We start from the raw sequence: 18421 nt of genomic DNA on the forward strand, positions 1-18421 counted from the left end.
TTCACAGATGCCTATAGAGTTAACAAAACAAATACACTTGCAAAATGCTTTTTTAGAAGTTCTAATAAACCACTGCTGACTTTCAAATGCAGGTCACAATTAATCAAGGTTAAATTCTAGCACAAATATTAGATGTAATGCTGAACTGGGGAAGTCTGAATTTAATTATTAGGAAAATTAGCAGCCAAGATTGGGCGAGTGAGTGGGGGGAAAAAAACACTACAGTACCCCCTGAACTGGTCTATTATTACAAGTTAGAAGGTGACTTGGTTGGGAAACAGAAAAAAGAACCTGAAGTCTGATTCTTATGTTGTCTTCAGCATGTCACAGGAGAGGGGGAAAAAGGAAATGAGTACTCATCACTCTAACAAAAAAGGCAGCAGCTTTAAAAATTATTTATTGCGCTTTGAAATAACAAGAGGTTCATCTTGCAATTGACCATTTGAAAGTTAAAAAACACCCTTTCCCTCACTGGCATTTTTTCTGCATTGCCCAAACAAAACAAATTGTCTCCACCACAGCATCCACTTGACCTTAACCACTAGCTGCACAGATCAATCATCTAAAACTCTGGCTACATCGACACTAAGAGCTAGGGCTGTGATTCCCAGCTCACACAGAGCTCTCATCTGAGCTAGAAAACTAAAATTGTAGTGGCATTTGGGGTCATTAAGCTAAGAGCTGCAGAGATCTGAACCCTGGGGGGAAAAAACCCAGCCATTTAAAAAAAAATACAACCAAAAAACCAAAAATCAAGCTTTTTTTGTTGTTGTTTTTTTGCACAGAGCTCAAACTATTGATGTGATGTGGGTCAAAATGGTCTCAGTCTGTCAAGTTATACCCAAGGTAGTGCATGTCACCACTAAATCTTTGGGGGACCCTAAGCGATATTTAAGAAAATATACTTTTTTTTTTTTTTGAGTGCATGCACCAATATGGTTAGAGGGTTTCATTCCTTCCACTTTATATCCTTTAAAACTTGACTCTTGTAAGTGCTCTAAAATCCGAATGGTTACTTGGACTGCTTTGAAATTTGGTGTGCCTCATCATGAAGGTGCAAGATGGCATTAGCGATCCAAATTTGGGGGTCAACTGACCAAAGGTTTCCCAAGTTGCAAACCCTCTCCTCTGCAAAAAACAAAACAAAACAAAACCAGTTCTCTTCTGCTGCCCTTACTGTTGATCTGAGAGGTACTAATAACTAGATGAATCTCAGACCTCGTTGAGATGGATGTCTGTGAATTCACCCTTCAATTATCACAGAATCATAGAACTGGAAGGGACCTCGAGAGGTCATCTAGTCCAATCCCTTGCATTCAAGGCAGGACTAAGTATTATCTAGACCATCCCTGACAGGAGTTTATCCAACCAGCTCTTTAAAATCCCCAATTATGGAGATTCCACAACCTCCCTAGGCAATTTATTCCAGGGTTAACCACTCTGACAGTTAGGAATTTTTTCCTAATGTCCAACCTAAACCTCCCTTGCTACAATTTAAGCCCATTGCTTCTTGTCCTATCCTCAGAGGTTAACAATTTTTCTCCCTCCTCCTTGTAACAACCTTTTATGTCCCATGTCAGTCTTCTCTTCTCCAGACTAAAACAAACCCAATTTTTTTCAAATCTTCCATCATAGGTCACGTTTTCTAGATCTTTAATCATTTTTGTTGCTCTTCTCTGGACTTTCAACAATTTGTCCGCATCTTTCCTGAAATGTGGTGCAAAGAACTGGACACAATACTCCACTTGAGGCCTAATTAGTATGGAGCAGAGCGGAAGAATTACTTCTCATGTCTTGCTTATAATACTCCTACTAATACATCCCAGAATGATGTTTGCTTTTTTTGCAACAGTGTTACACTGTTGACTCATATTTAGCTTGTGATCCACTTTTTGCAGTACTCCTTCCGAGGCAGTTATTTCCCATTTTGTATGTGTGCAACTGATTGTTCCTTCCTAAGTGGAGTACTTTGCATTTGTCCTTATTGAATTTCATCCTATTTACTTCAGATTTCTCAAGTTTGTCCACATCATTTTGAATTTTAATCCTATCCTCCAAAGCACTTGCAACCCCTCCCAGCTTGGTATCGTCCGCAAACTTTGTAAGTGTACTCTCTATGCCATCATCTAAATCACTGATGAAAATACTGAACAGAACCGGACCCAGAACCAATCCCTGCGGGACCCCACTCATTATGCCCTTCCAGCATGACCATGAACCACTGGTAACTACTTTCTGGGAATGATTTTCCAACCATTTATGCACCCACCTTATAGTAGCTCCATCTAGGTTTTATTTCCCTAGTTTATGGGAGGGTCACGTGAGCCAGTATCAAAAGCCTTACTAAAGTCAAGATATACCACATCTACCGCTTCCCCCTTATCCACAAGGCTTGTTACCCTGTCAAAGAAAGCTATCAGGTTGGTTTGACATGATTTGTTCTTGACAAATCCATGCTGACTGTTACTTATCACCTCCTTATCTTCTAGGTGTTTACAAATTGATTTCTTAATTATTTGCTCCATTATCTTTCTGGGTACAGAACTTAAGCTGACTGGTCTGTAATTCCATAGGTTGTCCTTATTTCCCTTTTTATACATGGGCACTATATTTGCCCTTCTGGAATGTCTCCTGTCTTCCATGACATTTCAAAGATAATTGCTAATGGCTCAGATATCTCCTCAGTCAGCTTCTTGAGTGTTCTAGGATGAATTTAATCAGGCCCTGGTGATCTAAAGACATCTAACTTGTCTAAGTAATTTTTGACTTGTTTCCCTATTTTAGACTCTGATCCTACCTCATTTTCACTGGCATTCACTATGCTAGACATCCAATTGCCACCAACCTTCTTGGTGAAAACTGAAACAAAGAAGTCATTAAGCATTATCATCATTAAGGATAAATTAATCACATGCTCCCACCTAAGACAAAAGGAGTTTTGGACTGATTGACTGGAGGTTGCTACAATTTGTGAGTCATGTGTGGCCATTTTATTTTGGGGCGGATGTAATCCAAGTCTTTGGGGAAATGTTATAATGAATGCTTCCTGGGAGGAACGCGGTATTAGGGAGTGGAGGAGTGGGGAAATAGAGGGAATGGGTCTGGATCTGCAGCAAAGGGAGGGGGGCTTTGGGAAGTGGGATAAATGGCTGGGTAGTAGGGGAGGGGAAAGAGCTTGTACATTTCAGCAACTGTGGGGGTAGCAGAATAAATGTATGTGTACTGAGGAATACTGGGGCATTGATGAAGTGGTAGAGTTAACTGTGCAATCTTAACTGTGCATTTCTGGTTTTCATAAGTTTGAGTTTTGCTCAACTCAACCTATTGCAAGGAGATGATATACCATCAAGCAACCTTAGCTCTGCATTGTCATTTTTTGCCACTTAATTATTAGTGCAGATGTAACATTAAAACATGTTCATGAACCTCTTAAAATGCATAAATTCAACCATCCAGGAGCTCTGCAGTTTGATGGGATGCCTGGTGCCCAAGTCAGTTTGTTTACTCCTTCCAAGGGAATCACATACAGTTGCAATAATTGAACAGGGGTGGGGGGGATCTTTTGTATTGGCATATGTGAAATTGATTAAATGTAGTTCCTGACTGGCAAGCTGCCATACTGCAAAAAGGCACCATTAGGATATGCACTAATTAGCATCCTTGCTGGCATGTTCCACAGAAGACTGATCTGCGCATAGTTCTTGTAGCAGTATCATTATTTCACTAAGGCCCCAAGCATGTGCCTTTTTTTTTTTTAAACTGATATAGTTATATCGGTACAAGTCCTAATGTGGATTCAAGTTATATCATTACAAAAAATGCCTTATACTGGTGTAGTTATTCCTGGTATAAGCACATTTTTTACCAGTATAACTATGTCCACATTGGGGGCTTGTACTGCTTTAATTATACAAGTATAAGTAAAGCAGTGCAAATTGTGTGTGAACAAGCCCAGGGAAGCCAATTACTGAATAGGATGGAGAATGACCTACAGTCTCACCCATTTTAGTGCCTATTCTAAACTTTTATGACAGAACTTCTGCATCAGATCACATGGATATATTTTAATAATTTCACATACAACATTAACACATCCAAGCTGCAGCCATGTCATGTGTGTTTACTCTTTCACAGTAGATTGTGAAAAATAGACCATTTTATTATAACCTGTCCACTTAATCTTACAAGCAAAAGAATAAAGGTTTGGTTTAGTGATGTGATGAACAACTGTGTGTCTACCTTGTGTGATGACAAGAAGTCTTTCTATTTAATTTTGAAAGCCAAATATATTGCATAATCATGGAGGACAGATACTGGAAGAATGTGTATGTATCAATACGGCTGGCTAATTCAGCATTAAAAAGGAGGGAGGAATTAGGTGATTTAAACATATGGCATGATGGCTACTAGTCAGATCACAATAGGCAGCAGCAGGAAGTAAGTCAACATCAGTAACCTCAGGTGGCCAGAAGATACTAATTATTAGACAAAATAAAAGTGGGGCTAAATTTCTTTAAAGTCTTTTTATAGCATTGATCAACATGTTTTCTCAAAGTTGACCAGTTTAAAACACTTATTTAATTAACCTTACGTATGAGATTCAATGTTTGTGTAACAGTATTAAAGCAAAAAGCTAAATAAGAGTTTAGTAATGTGTGACACTGCACCCCATATTCTTCATAGTGATATTATGATTATGACATAGTTATGGTGTATTTTATGCAAGATAAGTCATTGAATAGGTCATTGAAAAGGTTGTGTATTGCTGAGTAAGATTATCCTATTTTTATGCATATCATTTTTATATCTGAAGCTATGAATATCGACTACGTGTCTGTATTTCAAATGTAGTTATACCTGGGTACTGCCCACTAGGCAAGTTGCTTTCAGTCTAGAAAGCTGGGTGGGGAAGGGCCTATTCAGGGCAATGAGCCATTAGGAAAAAACAATAGGCCTTAGGAGAAGCGTATCTCCCACCTGGGGAGCCTTCCTGAGAACGCTACAGACAGCCTCCGAGTAATGCCTGCTATGACTCTACAAAGACATGTGATGTGATCACATGTCTCTAGACTCCATCTTGGGATGTCTGTGTTTTTCCACAGACTGGTCTGGGAACCAAGCTTTGGGAACAAAGGGTTCCCACCATATGCAAAAGCTATATAAGGCAGGGAGTGACATAATCTGGAGTTCTTCACTCCCCACAGAAGAAGACTTGTAGAAACACCTGACTAACAAAGACTGGACTGGGGGAAGTGCTGGACCCAGGTTAAAGGGATTTTTAGCCTGTGACTGAAACACCTGGGGATTCCAAGCTGTAAAGGAAGTCCACCTTGCCCCTTAAGAATCTGCCACCTGCTTGTATAATTTCTTGGGGTGAGAATCTGCTATTCATATCAAATCTATTTAGTATATTAAGCTTAGTTTGCATTTTTGTTTAGTTGCTAGGTAATCTGCTTTGATCTGTTTGCTACCACTTAATCTATCTTTTTATAGTCAAACTTGTTTTTGCTTTATCGAAACCAGTGTGTGGGAATCATAACTCCGAGGCAAAAAGCTGTTGCATATTCCTCTCCACATTGAGGGAGGGGGCAAATTTTATGAGCTTATGCTGTGCAATTCGCTGTGCAGTGTAAGATGGTATAATTTTGGGTTTATATTCCATAGGGGGTGCATGCCTGAGGAGCTGTGAGCAGCCTTCCTATGCAGGGGCTGGTCAGAGAGCCGGCTTATAACTGCAGCTGGGTGTACCTCTACGTATGCTGGTTTAAGTACAGGCTGGAGGGCTTTGTAGCTTGTCACAGTAGTACAGTGTGAGATGGAGCCAAGGCTGGTGGTCAGGGGGCTCAGTGGTACCCCAGTTCCAGGTGGCACCCTGGGGGGAACCTGTCACATGTTTGAATTTATATTGTTTTAAATCCTGACATCTCCTTGTCTTTCCAACAAACATGACACAGATAACATGGTTCTCAACACAGTATAAAAACCTGGGTTAGATAGATTTCTGTCCATCTAATCTAAGGTGCCCATCAAAATAGCATCCTGGTATAAGCAAAATTACACACATTCAGGCCCTGATACAGCGAGGCATATAAACATGAGAGGTGATAATGGAATCCTTTTGTCTCAGAGTTCATTAGCTCAGGATACAGTTAGTAACAAGTTTACTTGAAAGCGATACCTTCATTATACTGTAATTTGTTTCCCAGCAATACATCCTGTGCTCTGACTGGCTCCTTATATTTATGACCACCCTGTCACAGCACTTCTTCGCAGTCCACATGTCTTCCTCCCTACTCTGCTTTACCCTTGGGGAAGGCTTAGTCTCCATCACCAAGAGAAACTCCTGTTTAACTAAACTATAATTAGAACATGCGGCTAGGTGGGGTGACTAGGTGGGAGAAGGGCTCAGAAGTTGAATTAGCCATGCTTATTGTGTGCTTACGAAAAGGGATTTCTGAGGTCAGACGCCAATTCTAGTGTCAGGGATTTACGGTTGCCAATCAGAATGAAGGAATTTACATTATCCACATATGGTTATAGAATTTTTTTCCAAGCAGCTGAATAGTGATTATGCAAATCCCTGTGTTAAGATTATGTAATAAGTACCCTCCACCAGTGAGTACAAAAAAAACCCAGCATTCTGTGTGTATGATGTCTACACTGCAGCTGGGTGCAAGCCTCTCAGCCCAGGAAGACAGACTCGCACTAGTGGGGCTCAAGCTAGTGGCTAAAAATAGCAATGTGGATGTTCTTCAGAGCTCAGGCTCTGAAGCCTAGGGGGTTGTATGGGCTTGAGAGGCCAAGCTTCCACTCAAATTGGAACATCCACATTGCTATTTTTTAGAGCGTGAATTCAAGTCCCACTACCGTGAGTGCATACCTTCCCAGTTGCAGTGTAGACATACCTTGTATGGTCAACAAATAACCTGAGAACTGCCATTTATTCATAGTAGAGAGTTGTACAGTATCCCTTGTTCTAACTGAGTGAGAATTCCATTTCAGCGTATTCACTAAACTCGAATGAATCTAAGTTCCTTCTGAAAACACCACTTAAGAATATCTACCTGTCACTTGACAAGAAAAAAAATTGATTTACCAACCTTGACAATAACACTATAAATCAGTGGTTCTCAAACTAGGGCCTCTGCTTGTTCAGGGAAAGCCCCTGGCGGGCCTAGCCAATGGGGGCTGCAGGAAGTGGCGCAGGCAAAGGGATGTGCTGGCCACCCTTCCTGGAGCCCCCATTGGCCTGGAGTGGCAAACCGCTGCCACTGGGAGCTGCGATCGGCCGAACCTGCAGACGCAGCAGGTAAACAAACCAGCCTGGCCTGCCAGGGGCTTTCCCTGAACAAGCAGCTGTTCTCCCTAGTTTGAGAACCACTGCTATAAATAAACAAGCAGCTGTACTCTAAATCCACTTACCAATATCGAAGCATTTTCATATTTTTTAAAATAGATTATTTTATAAAATGATGGATTAGCAATGACATTTATCTGGAGCTGATGCATCAACAAGAAAACTTCCTGCCATCCCAAGTAGTTTCTGACACAAAAAAACTTGTGCAATCACACCCAATCTAAGCAGCGTCAATCACTGAGAAGATGCATAAGCCAGTGTGTTAATAATGGAGTACTCTATGCTGCTTACTGACAAGCTTTTGGTTTGGGAAGAGAGCAACAAAAATCATTTCAGATAGTAAACCTGCTCAGCTTTCTTAATCTCTGGAAGCTTCAGTCTTCATTCCTCCAAATACAACAACTTTTTAATTTTTTTTTTTTTAAATCTAGCCAAAATGTTTCTTTAAAGGAAGACTAAGTATGTCGCATGGAATAACATAGAAAAAGCTATTATGTTCAAAGGGTACCAGACTCATAATGATGGATTTCAGGTTCATAATGCTATAATTCTTCATTTCTTTAACAAACTAAACCTTTTCAAATACACCTGTGGATGAAACTTGCTTTTTGTTTCCCAATTAAAGAAACAGGTACATCTGTTTGATAAATTTGTCTTGAAATGCGTACTTTGATTTTGAATTGACTGAGTAAGATGGTAGTTCCAAACATTTTATTTATTTATATTTAAAATAATAAAGAAGCCTATCCAAGGCCCTAGGTGCTCTAACATAATTATTGTGACCCAGGGACCTCTTTATGCTAACTGGCAGAGGGCATAAAGGGTACATAAGGGTTACAGAGACCCTCATAGTCTGGACTTTACAGCTCACCAAACAGTGTAATGTAAGGTCTCTAATGAAAGCCTATGTCATACTGGTCATCACAATGATTGTGAGATGTATGTACAGCTGATATCTGAGTTATGTAACTGTACAAAAATTATGTTCTTAAAATGTAAAGTGACACCACCGAATTGTTCCACCAGAAACATTTCTCTCTCTGGCTATGTGTAAAGTAACCTTTATAATGGACACCCATTTACATACTGAGTCAAAAGCTAATAAAGGGAAGTCAAATCAGCATGAAAGCAGAGAGGGGAAAAAAATTAAAGGGGGGTTATCCTGTTCGCAAACTAAAATTATGATTTGGGGGACTATTTCTAGGGGGCAGATGAACCCCCTGTGGGTTTGTTTTTTTTTCCAGTCTTGTAGGACAAACTGCCAGCAAGCTTGATCTTACAAGAAGAGGACTCAACCAAACTGGCTGCAAATGCTGGGGAAAGAACTTGAGGAAGCTATCTTGTAGGAGACAGGGAAATGCCTTGTTAGTTAAGTTTACTCTCTAAAAAGCATGTTATGATGTCGTTTAATATGTTACCATTTGTTTCCATCTCGCATGCCAGTTTATTTGAATCTCTCTATTCTTTCTTAAATTTTCCTTTTGTTTTATAATTAAGGCCCTACTTGAATCACAGGATGATTGTCAAATAATTGCAGCTGAATTGCAGATAAGTAATAATGGACCTTTATTATTTGTGGTAATTTGGAAAAGCTAGAGAAGACCTATTTCTTTAAGAAAAATTTGCTGGAATGATAAACAAGTATTATGCCTGCTTTTTTTTAAAAACCCAGACATTTCGCTGCAACTATTACAGTCATTAATGCATGGGGATGACCGCAGGAGTCCTGCTGCTGTCAGCTCAGATAACTAGGGTTCTACTGTACTTATGGGGGGAAAAGTATAGTTCCAAACCTCAATGTATGCAAAATTCTGGATTGTGTAAAGTAATTAACATCAAAATTGTGGTGAAAGCTTAATATTGTGGGATCCACAGTATCACATATTAAGTAGGGCTTTATTTATAACTTAACTCAAGTGCTGTACATAATACAGGGACAGCACTCTAAGGTAAAATGGGTAAGCTATTCCTTTGGAAACAGAGGATCTGGGATTTCTGTACGCATCCAGTGATCAGGAGCTAGATACCACAGGGGGATACTTTGAAAGGACTTGAGAACTGAGGTGCATTTATTGTCAACTTGCAAGGCAAGGACAGGACTAGCTGTTTTAGGGAGCTTATACCTAGCTAATATGAGCAGGACTCCCTTGTGCTGGAGGGAAGGTGGTAACAAGATGAGGAGGCTCAGCCTACATGCCCCGAGAAGTGTGAAAATCATACAATATGTACACTTTAAATTAAACCTCAGCTGCACTGAAACAAGTTCCACAGGAAGTCGGCCAACCAATCACCTGTAGCACTATTTCATCTAGGAAGCACACCCTCAGGCTTCTCCAAGACCTTTATCAAACAGGTGTCTTCTGCAGAGTCAACAAATTTTGGCTATTTTGGAGCAAGGGGTGGGTTCAAAAATCTTGCAGCCCACACAGAACACCCTGTGTTATAATAAAGGGACTCCAGTTTGGATGCCCCTGCTGACCACAGTGTGCCCCTACTCACCCTGGGATGCGGAACAATATTCAAGTTCAGCAACAATTATTCAAGTTGGGGTGCAACACCATGCCCTGAGTGTCCCTAGCCTCTGTTTGTCAGAAGCTGGGAGTGGACAACAGGGGATGGATCACTCCATGATTGCCTGTTCTATTCATTCCCTCTGAAGCACATGGCATTGGCCACTGTTGGAAGACAGGATACGGGGCTAGATGGACTTTTGGTCTGACCCAGTATGGCCACTCTTATGTTCAATTTCCAAATGAAGCCTATTTTTAAATCAGTCTTTTTATCCACTGTACCTCACGATAAGATATTTTATCCAAGACATGAAGCACCCATTAGAGAGAATGTCCACTGAAAACATTTTTTTCATGTCACTGCTCCTCCCCTTCTGTTCCCTGTCCCTTCTCCCCCAATCAGGAGATGCCACTCATGTGGATAAGAATGCATAATCCAAGTCCTGCCAATCATGACTATTGATTACATTTAAGTGGTAGCTCTACATCACAAAATTGGCATTGACTGGAACCCTTATTGGCAATCTTAACAGAGATGCCCTTGATTGAGTGAGCATGGAAAAATAAAGAAGTTTTAACCCCTTAAGAGCGTCACTCCAGAAAAAAATCTGAGGACATTAAGAAATTTGTCCTGCTACTATTTTTTTTTTTTTAAACTGGATGGTATGGCTTGGACAATACCAGCCAGGCCTGCTCTCCACTCACATCTGAGATTTACTGTGTTCTTGGATATTGAGGTTCTTTGACCAAGTGGGGTAGCAACACCTCATTCCCATTATGAAAAAGGTAAGTTGAAATATTCACCTTTCCTTATTCCTGTCATGCTTCCAATCAAATGAACAGATTAACAAAGATAGTAACATTGTTTAAAAAAGACTTAGAACAAAAAGTAGACTTCCATGGGGCACTCCATGTGGTCCCCAAACAATGAGGGTTGGAGTCTCCAAATTCTAAATTTCCTCACTAATAACTCTATATAACTGTTTTGAGCCTCCTCCTATAACACACTGGATGGACATCAAGACGACATGTCTCAACTGCCCACACTTCGAGCTGACACTCAGACAAAATTAACAATAAGTATGACTTACTTTCTCCCCGACAGGCTTTGCTCTAAGGATCTGGAAAAGAAAGCTGATGTTGATGAAGGGCTGTATGAATATGAAGTGGCACAAAATCTCATCACAATTCAAATAGTAGCAGTTCATATATCCCAGCTTTTCCAGGGTAATACCTTCAGTTATTCTAGAATATATCTAATCATATACCCATTTTAGCTACTGGTATTTTCAAATGACATGCTTTGCAAAACCTCCATGTTAAAACATGAATTTCACAGAAAACTAGCTGATAATCTGAAATCAAATATTGGGAAGCTTCCACTGTAGAAACGCCTCTATTGATAATATTTAAATGTCTGACCTCCCTTTTCTTCAGTTCAAAACTCATTCATTTTCCCAACTGGTATTTAGGAAGGGGTGTGGGGGGGGGAAGGAAGAGAGAATCTGAGAAACAAACCATGTTTCACATCTACCACTATCAGAGACACACAGTTCAAACTGCTGATGAGACTACCTAATCCCCATAAAGTTAAATGCCATTGATCCTGCCACCCATTCACGTTGCTCTCAGGAATGTGGCCAGCCGGCAAAGCCCCCAGTATCATCAGCAGTGGGCTTGTTCCAAACCTCAATGTTTTTAAAACTCTGTTAAACAAATTTTTTTTTGTGTAATAAAAAAAAAAAACCTATATATGCTGCTAAGTCCTTTAACCTACTTGTCAAGGGTCTTCTCATAAAATCCTGCTGTTGGAGCTATACAGGATAGTTGTGTTGCCAGTTAACTATGGCAGATAAACTGCTTATTGCCAAAAAAAAATGAAAATGTACAGACTTCCTCCCCATCCATAACCTACTGTCTTGAAAGAAACCCTGAGGCCCCTAGTGTATGTAAACATTAATCTGATGAAAGTCTGAATTGACTCAGGACCCAATTCTTTGACACCCTTTTTACACTGGAGTAAATCCACAGATTTCAGAGAAGTTATTCAGGTTTGCATTGGTGTACTGCATGGGAAAACAGAATGAGGTCTGTACGTTTTAATATGGGGAAAACAAGAGGAGAGAAGAGAAAATAGGTATGTAGAAAATATAATTGTACAGAGAAGGCTAGTTGGATGTTCCCATCTATTTCAATCTATAAAACAAAAACAGAAGGGAGGTTGGCTAAATTAGGAGACAACACATTTAAAACGGATAAAAGGAAATTACTTTTTCATATGATATAATTAATAATAGCCATGGGATGTAATAACAATGAAAATCTTCATAAGATACCAAAAAAAAGTAAACTTTTCTATAAATAAGAATAGCATCTGTAGTTATATTACCTGGGATAAGAGTTTTCATGCTTCAGAGTATACAAACCATCAGCTGGGGTCAGGAAGTAATTCTCCCACAATTATATAGAACTGCACAATTAGGAGCAATACATAGATGCCAACTCTCCCTCATTTGGAGAGAGAATCCCTATTTTTAGCAAAGTTTTAAAATTCTCCATTGTCTTAGCAACAAATTCACCATCTGCTCCAATACATTTCAATGGAGACTACAGATGTATCCCTATTTTTTCCCTCCAAATGTCCCTATCCATAGCCTTCAGATGTTAGCATCAGTGTGCTTTATGGGACTTTGACCACTGATGGAGCTAGGATATTGAACTGGAGGAACATGTCTGTTCCCCATCAAACTTATACAAAACTTAGTATAATCGAGAAAAAATACTTTGAATTCTTTAAGACATGTAATTTTTAATTAGCATTTGTTGTCAATTGAAATGTTTTGTGATACTGAGTTTGTATTATTTCTCTCTGGTGGCTAAATTACCTGAAATCTAGGGGGGGTTTAAACAAACATTTCAGTATGTGTAGAATTGCACACATTGATCCCTGTACATAAAGGAGTGCATCCCTCTTTCATTTTTATGTAAAAAAGTATGAATACGTCTTTGGGGATCAGATTTAAAAATGGTCAGTTCTAGCCTTACTGCAGTTATGCTAATGTTGCTAATCCAAAGAGTTTGCAAATCACATGACAGAGGGGAAAAAATCATGAGATTTTATATATAGATTAAAAAAAAGATAGGAGGAGACATCTTCTCTGAGCCCTGGACTACACTACCTTTTTACGTTATACCGACTGAACTCCTGGTGTAGAGAGCACTATGTCAGCGGGAGGGCTTTTCCCATCGACATAGCTACCGCCTCTCAGGGAGGTGGAGTACCTATGCCAACGGCATAGGTAGCATCTTCACTCAGTGCTACAGTTGCAGCAGTGCACCTGCACCACTGCAATACTGTGAGTGTAGACAACACACTGAGGTCCTTTTTTCAGAAAAGGAACAAACCATAATAAATTGTATTTAGTTTTTTTTTCCCCCTTCTCTGGGAGATGCCTTCCAATGAAACCCCACTACACACCAAACACCTCCTTCCCTCCACCCCATAGCTGGCTGCACACTGTTTGGAACAGAAACGGTCTCTTCTAGACTCTCAAACCCATCATTCTCTCTCCCTCTCTCTGTTATAAAAGAAACAGATTCCCAAGTTGGATTTTTTACTTTTTCATGTTGGTGTCTTAACAAGATCTTCAGTACAAAATGGCCACATTCATCTCATGGTCCACTGTACTAATAGAAAACATGCCACACTAAAGAATGCCTGATTAGACCTTTATTGAGGATATCATCCTATTTGCAATCTTTCATTTCTATAGTCTTAGATTTTAATTTGTAGTATTAAAGATCAAAAATGAACATTGTGTTGTCTTCGCAGCCAGTACTGCATATTTTGTCTAGATCTTAAAAAAAAAAGTTTGCCGCTGCATGAGTCAGAACAAAAATAGTTAGTGTATTTTACACTCAGAATTGAGGTACATTAGCAGAGCCTTACAGTACTCTAGTTCCTATCACATCTATTACCTCCCTTCATAAGCATTAATTCATACAATACTTTAGGCAAATATTAAAAAATATTAATGAACATATTAGAATAAAAACTGCAAATGTGCTGTGTCCATGACTTTCATAATTAATTTTATGTGAATATTTAAAGTTTTTAGAATAAGAATGTACTTGGAAAATGAGTAATTATGGAAAACTTCACAATGGAGCTGGTTGCATGACCATCTTGAAATCTCAGCTCTCTCTCCTCTTATATAAAAGAATCACTCATCCAATCAGGGAGCAGACATAATGCCATGTGACTTAGGTGATCGTTCACACACCAGGAATAAGGATTAGCAAATAAAGACATAACTGAACCAAATAGTTCTCCATCATTATTATTCTGACTAAGATATTTGGGAAGAGTGATGTGAATGTTTCACTCAAACAGCAGTACTATTCGAAATTTGCCTTGATTACGTTTGACATGAGTTTGTGAAAAAGAGGTGGTTCATTCAATCTTTCTTATCCTGTCCAAAATGCCCATTCAAGCTGAACTGAAGCTTTTTGCAAACATGCTTACTCTCTCTTGATATCACAAACCATGGAGACCATTAGCTGTGTATTTTAAATTCAAAATGCCATGGGACCTTTGGCATTTCCTTTATCTGACTGCTTCCAGGTAGGAGGAGGACAAACCACAGTAGTGCAAGTAGGGTGGTACTCTCCAGTATGCAGTACCGGCAAAAGATTTTTAGGAGGTACGGGATACCGAAAAGACTTGGGGCTAGCCCCACCCCTTGAAGGAGCAGACCACAGCTAGGGAGGGCATTCATTCTTATATGGCTTTAACAGGCTTTGTTTAAGTTGTTAGCATACGTATTGTGCTGTTAAATTGGTCAGGAGTCCTCAAGAATGGAGAGGGGGACGGAAGGTGTTTAAACAGTGTTTTTGATTCCATTTCTTCCTATTGGTCTGAATTATCCATGACATTCATACTGTATCACATCAAGTCCAAATCATTAGAGGAATGCCCCTGCTTCCACTGACCAGAGGATGTTTGGATTCTGACATCAGCCCGGTTCTGCAGCCTGATGGGAATCAGATGTTGTCCCCAGTGTACGTAGAACTCTTCTTTGCAGCCAAACTAGTCCAACATGCATTTTGTTAACTGGAACTGGAGCAGCAAAACAAAGAAAATGCTTCTTTTCCACCTTTATGGGTGAGAGAACTATAAGTGAAGATTATAATGCCGGACACTGATGACCTTAAACCAGCTGCTTCAGGAATCTGCCAAGAACTTGGCTGAAAATAAGTTCCTCATCTTAGCAATGGAGCTAAGACTTATCATACATCTGCCCACCTTTATTCGAATGTCACTCCTTCGGATCTGACAGCTCAGGCATTGTCAGTTTCATCTAGAACAATTTACAAACTTGGAACCTAATCCTGTAAACCCTTAATCATTCGATCAATCCCATTGAAGACAGTGGGACTATTTGCATGACTATGGACCACTTTTTTGGTAAGAGTTTCAGGAGTCTGTTCTGTTCCTATAAGGAAAATTGAATCTCCCATTGAAATGCAATGTTTGGGTACAATATAACGCAGTTTAGGATACAGTTCTATTTAAAATCTATCTTTTAATAAGTCATACATATGCTGAAATGGCTCCTCACTCAACTCCCATATAAACAGACTGAAATACTACATATTTGGGGGGAAAGTGAGTAGTTAAGCATGTTGATGTTTGTATATACAAACACCCATTTCATCACTGTACTGGAAAAATATACCTGAACTTAATTTTCTATAGAATTTGGAAAAATATACCTGAACTTAATTTTCTATGGAATTTGAAATAAGTTTAACAGCCCCAATTGTTTTCTGTGTTAATCAGTGTGAACCTGAAAAAAATTACATGCCTTCTAAGAGAAAAGAATCACTTATTGAAAAAAAAAAATTCCTTCCAACTGGTTCAGAAGAGGGTTACAAGACACATACATAACCTCATGAGCAGATGGTGGAGAGGATACTCTCCCACATTATGACCAGCAAAATAATAATAAAATCTCAAAGAGGCAGAGGTTCACAGATTTGCAAACTTAAAAACCTGTGCTATGCTTTAAACCACCTCAGCACATACCAGGTTTATGAACATTAAAAAGTTAACTGCAAAGGAACACTGAAAACCATTAATCTGAATGTGTACCAGCCAGTATGCCCTCTCTGACTAAAGGTGCACACCGGAGCAGCTAAAAATTAACCTTGCCCTTTTATTCTAAACTGAGTCATGTCACTGGCTCCATCTCTGTTGTTACATAACAGATAACAAAACTCCAGTGGGACATGGTGCTGGCACATAGGGTCTCAGATACACGCTGTGATTTTTCAGAATCTCTTTTGGGAACAGTCACGTAGGTGAAATAGCTGGTACTTATGAGCTATAAGAAATAGCTGTTATTTCTGCTAATAGCTGCTATTTCTATGCATGTATATACATCTTGGTATCTGAAGTTATGAATATTAGCTATGTTAACTGCATGTTTGCTTCTGTGGTAACGGCCACAAGGTATTTAGCTAGCACATGAAGGGACAAGTCAAGTTGAATGGCCCATTAAGGAACACTTAGCTCACAGTGGACACTGGAAAACACCTGTCTTCCTGTGAATGTTCTAACTAGAATATGGGTGGGGCGTGATGGACATGTAGCTTGCCAATATGACTCCAAACACCATCTTTCACAGTAAGAACAGATTTTCCTTTACTTGGCACAAGCTAAAAGGCTGCTCTGGAAACATATCCATTTTGCCTCTTTCCTGCTCTGGCCTCTTTCCTCCTCCAGCCTCTGGACTATGAACATATACTAATGGAAGCATTCTAACCAAGGGACTGAGGACTTTAAGGTAATCTGGAGCCTTCATATTTCCTTGATCCTTTGTAGATGGACTTATGAGATGGATATGGTACAGAGACTGTTCTAGCCTCATTGATTGCTGATTTCTCCCTTGCAATGGACAAAGATCAGATGTCTGATGACTTTCTCACATGAGTCAGCAGCCTTTGATACCTGTGGTATAAACAACATAGCCCTTGCTTGAGTGGTTTTGTTCTTTCCTCTCCAGATGTCAAAGCCTGTTCCCATTGAGCTCAATAACAAAACTCCTTTTGATCTCAATGGGGACAGATTTGGCCCCAAGAGATCAGAGAATGTGATTTTGATCGATTGTCTCTGGACTAATAAGCAGTTCTAATACATGTTCTGCCAGGCTGATTTTGATTGCCCTCCTGTATATCGTGCTGAGGAAAATAATAAAACAATTTGGGCTGTAGTTCTATCCAGATGTACATGGCACACACAGTTCTATGCATCTTTTCCATCAAACCCAGATGGCACAGCATCTTTGCTTTCCTAGTGCCTGATGGAGAGCAATACTTAGAGAAAGGTAAGCTGGCAGAAGCTTAGTTTGGACATAAGGGAGGCACTGATAGTGTGGTAAGGGAAAGTGGGGTGACTGTCCTTCCTATTCTTCTTTCATTTAAGAAGTTTTCAATTTGGGGTGCTGCTGGATCCTCAAGGATACGTGGAAGTACAGGTGGCACCAGGGGCCCAAAGCATCATTTTACAACTGCATCTGTTTACCAGATGCAGTTGTCTAAAATTTTAGACAGGTAAGGGGGGTGTCAGAGGGGACAGGGAGAGCTTGGGGGCCCTGGGCTGGGGAAGAGTCACATGGAGGGTCACGTGGCGAGATCACGTGCACTCCCTTGTGTCCCTCCCATGAGTGCAGTACCGTGAAGAAATGATTTCTGCTTGCACCACTAACAAAACAATGACTGGAAACCTGAAAAGCAAAGTAATATGATGAACTGGCTAGTGTGTTAAATGTGTATCATTGCCTGCATGAAATCAGATCTACTCAACCCTGCATCAGAGACCTTACTTCTAAACTTAAGGGTACATACCCAAGCTGGTCTTAATCAACAGCAGAGGAGCTGTAGCAGGACAGATGAGTCACTAAGCGTGTAGCCAGGGTCTGGAGCAGGCTTGTATAGCCCATGCTGCTGTGGCTTCATTGCTATTAGTAATCAAGCTAACTAGATCAAAGCTAACTCAAAGTGTGTCTACATATGCTGCAGTCTGGTGTCAATTGCAGTGCACACATACCTTATGAGCTAATGAAGCTTTTCCTTTAGCTTAATTTGTAAGATCTTGTGTTCTAGCAGCAGGAAGAAGTGGATTCTATCCTCAATACTGTGAGGTTCCTATTGGCCATGGTGTGTAGCAGAATGCCCTAGGGCAGTGATAGCAACCACTGGCATCCATGCTGCTTTTGTGGACTGTGGTAGAATTTATATATGAATGCCCAGACATATAATATATTTTCCCCTCACTTGTAACACCACTGCTTTTTACTCTTTTTCAAACTGACTACTCCTGTGTATTCATCTAGGGAGTGGGGACTCTTGAGCTAGCAATTCTAAGCCAGAACCTGGAACGGTTAGCGCCCTACTGAACACAATGAAATCACTGAATTATTTGTTGGAATTAGAAGTCTCATTTTATTCTTGTGATGAAGTTTGTAATAAGTGTTACGTATTACAATGAACT

The 18421-nt window shown here is 39.9% G+C and overlaps 1 protein-coding gene across 11 annotated transcripts in view; it reads right to left on the bottom strand.

The window, feature by feature from the left end:
• FARS2 (phenylalanyl-tRNA synthetase 2, mitochondrial) overlaps window positions 1-18421 on the bottom strand; it is a 430241-nt gene that overhangs the window by 337058 nt on the left and 74762 nt on the right. The window contains exon 1 of one of the 11 annotated variants that reach the window (XM_073332133.1): window positions 10959-11065. The exons of the other annotated variants lie outside the window; for them this stretch is intronic. The gene's annotated coding sequence lies outside the window, so the exon portion shown is untranslated. Of the gene's footprint in view, window positions 1-10958; window positions 11066-18421 lie in introns of those variants that run through there. 11 annotated transcript variants of the gene reach the window in all.

Source organism: Lepidochelys kempii, chromosome 2, assembly GCF_965140265.1.
Source record: "Lepidochelys kempii isolate rLepKem1 chromosome 2, rLepKem1.hap2, whole genome shotgun sequence".
NCBI lineage: Eukaryota > Metazoa > Chordata > Testudines > Cheloniidae > Lepidochelys > Lepidochelys kempii.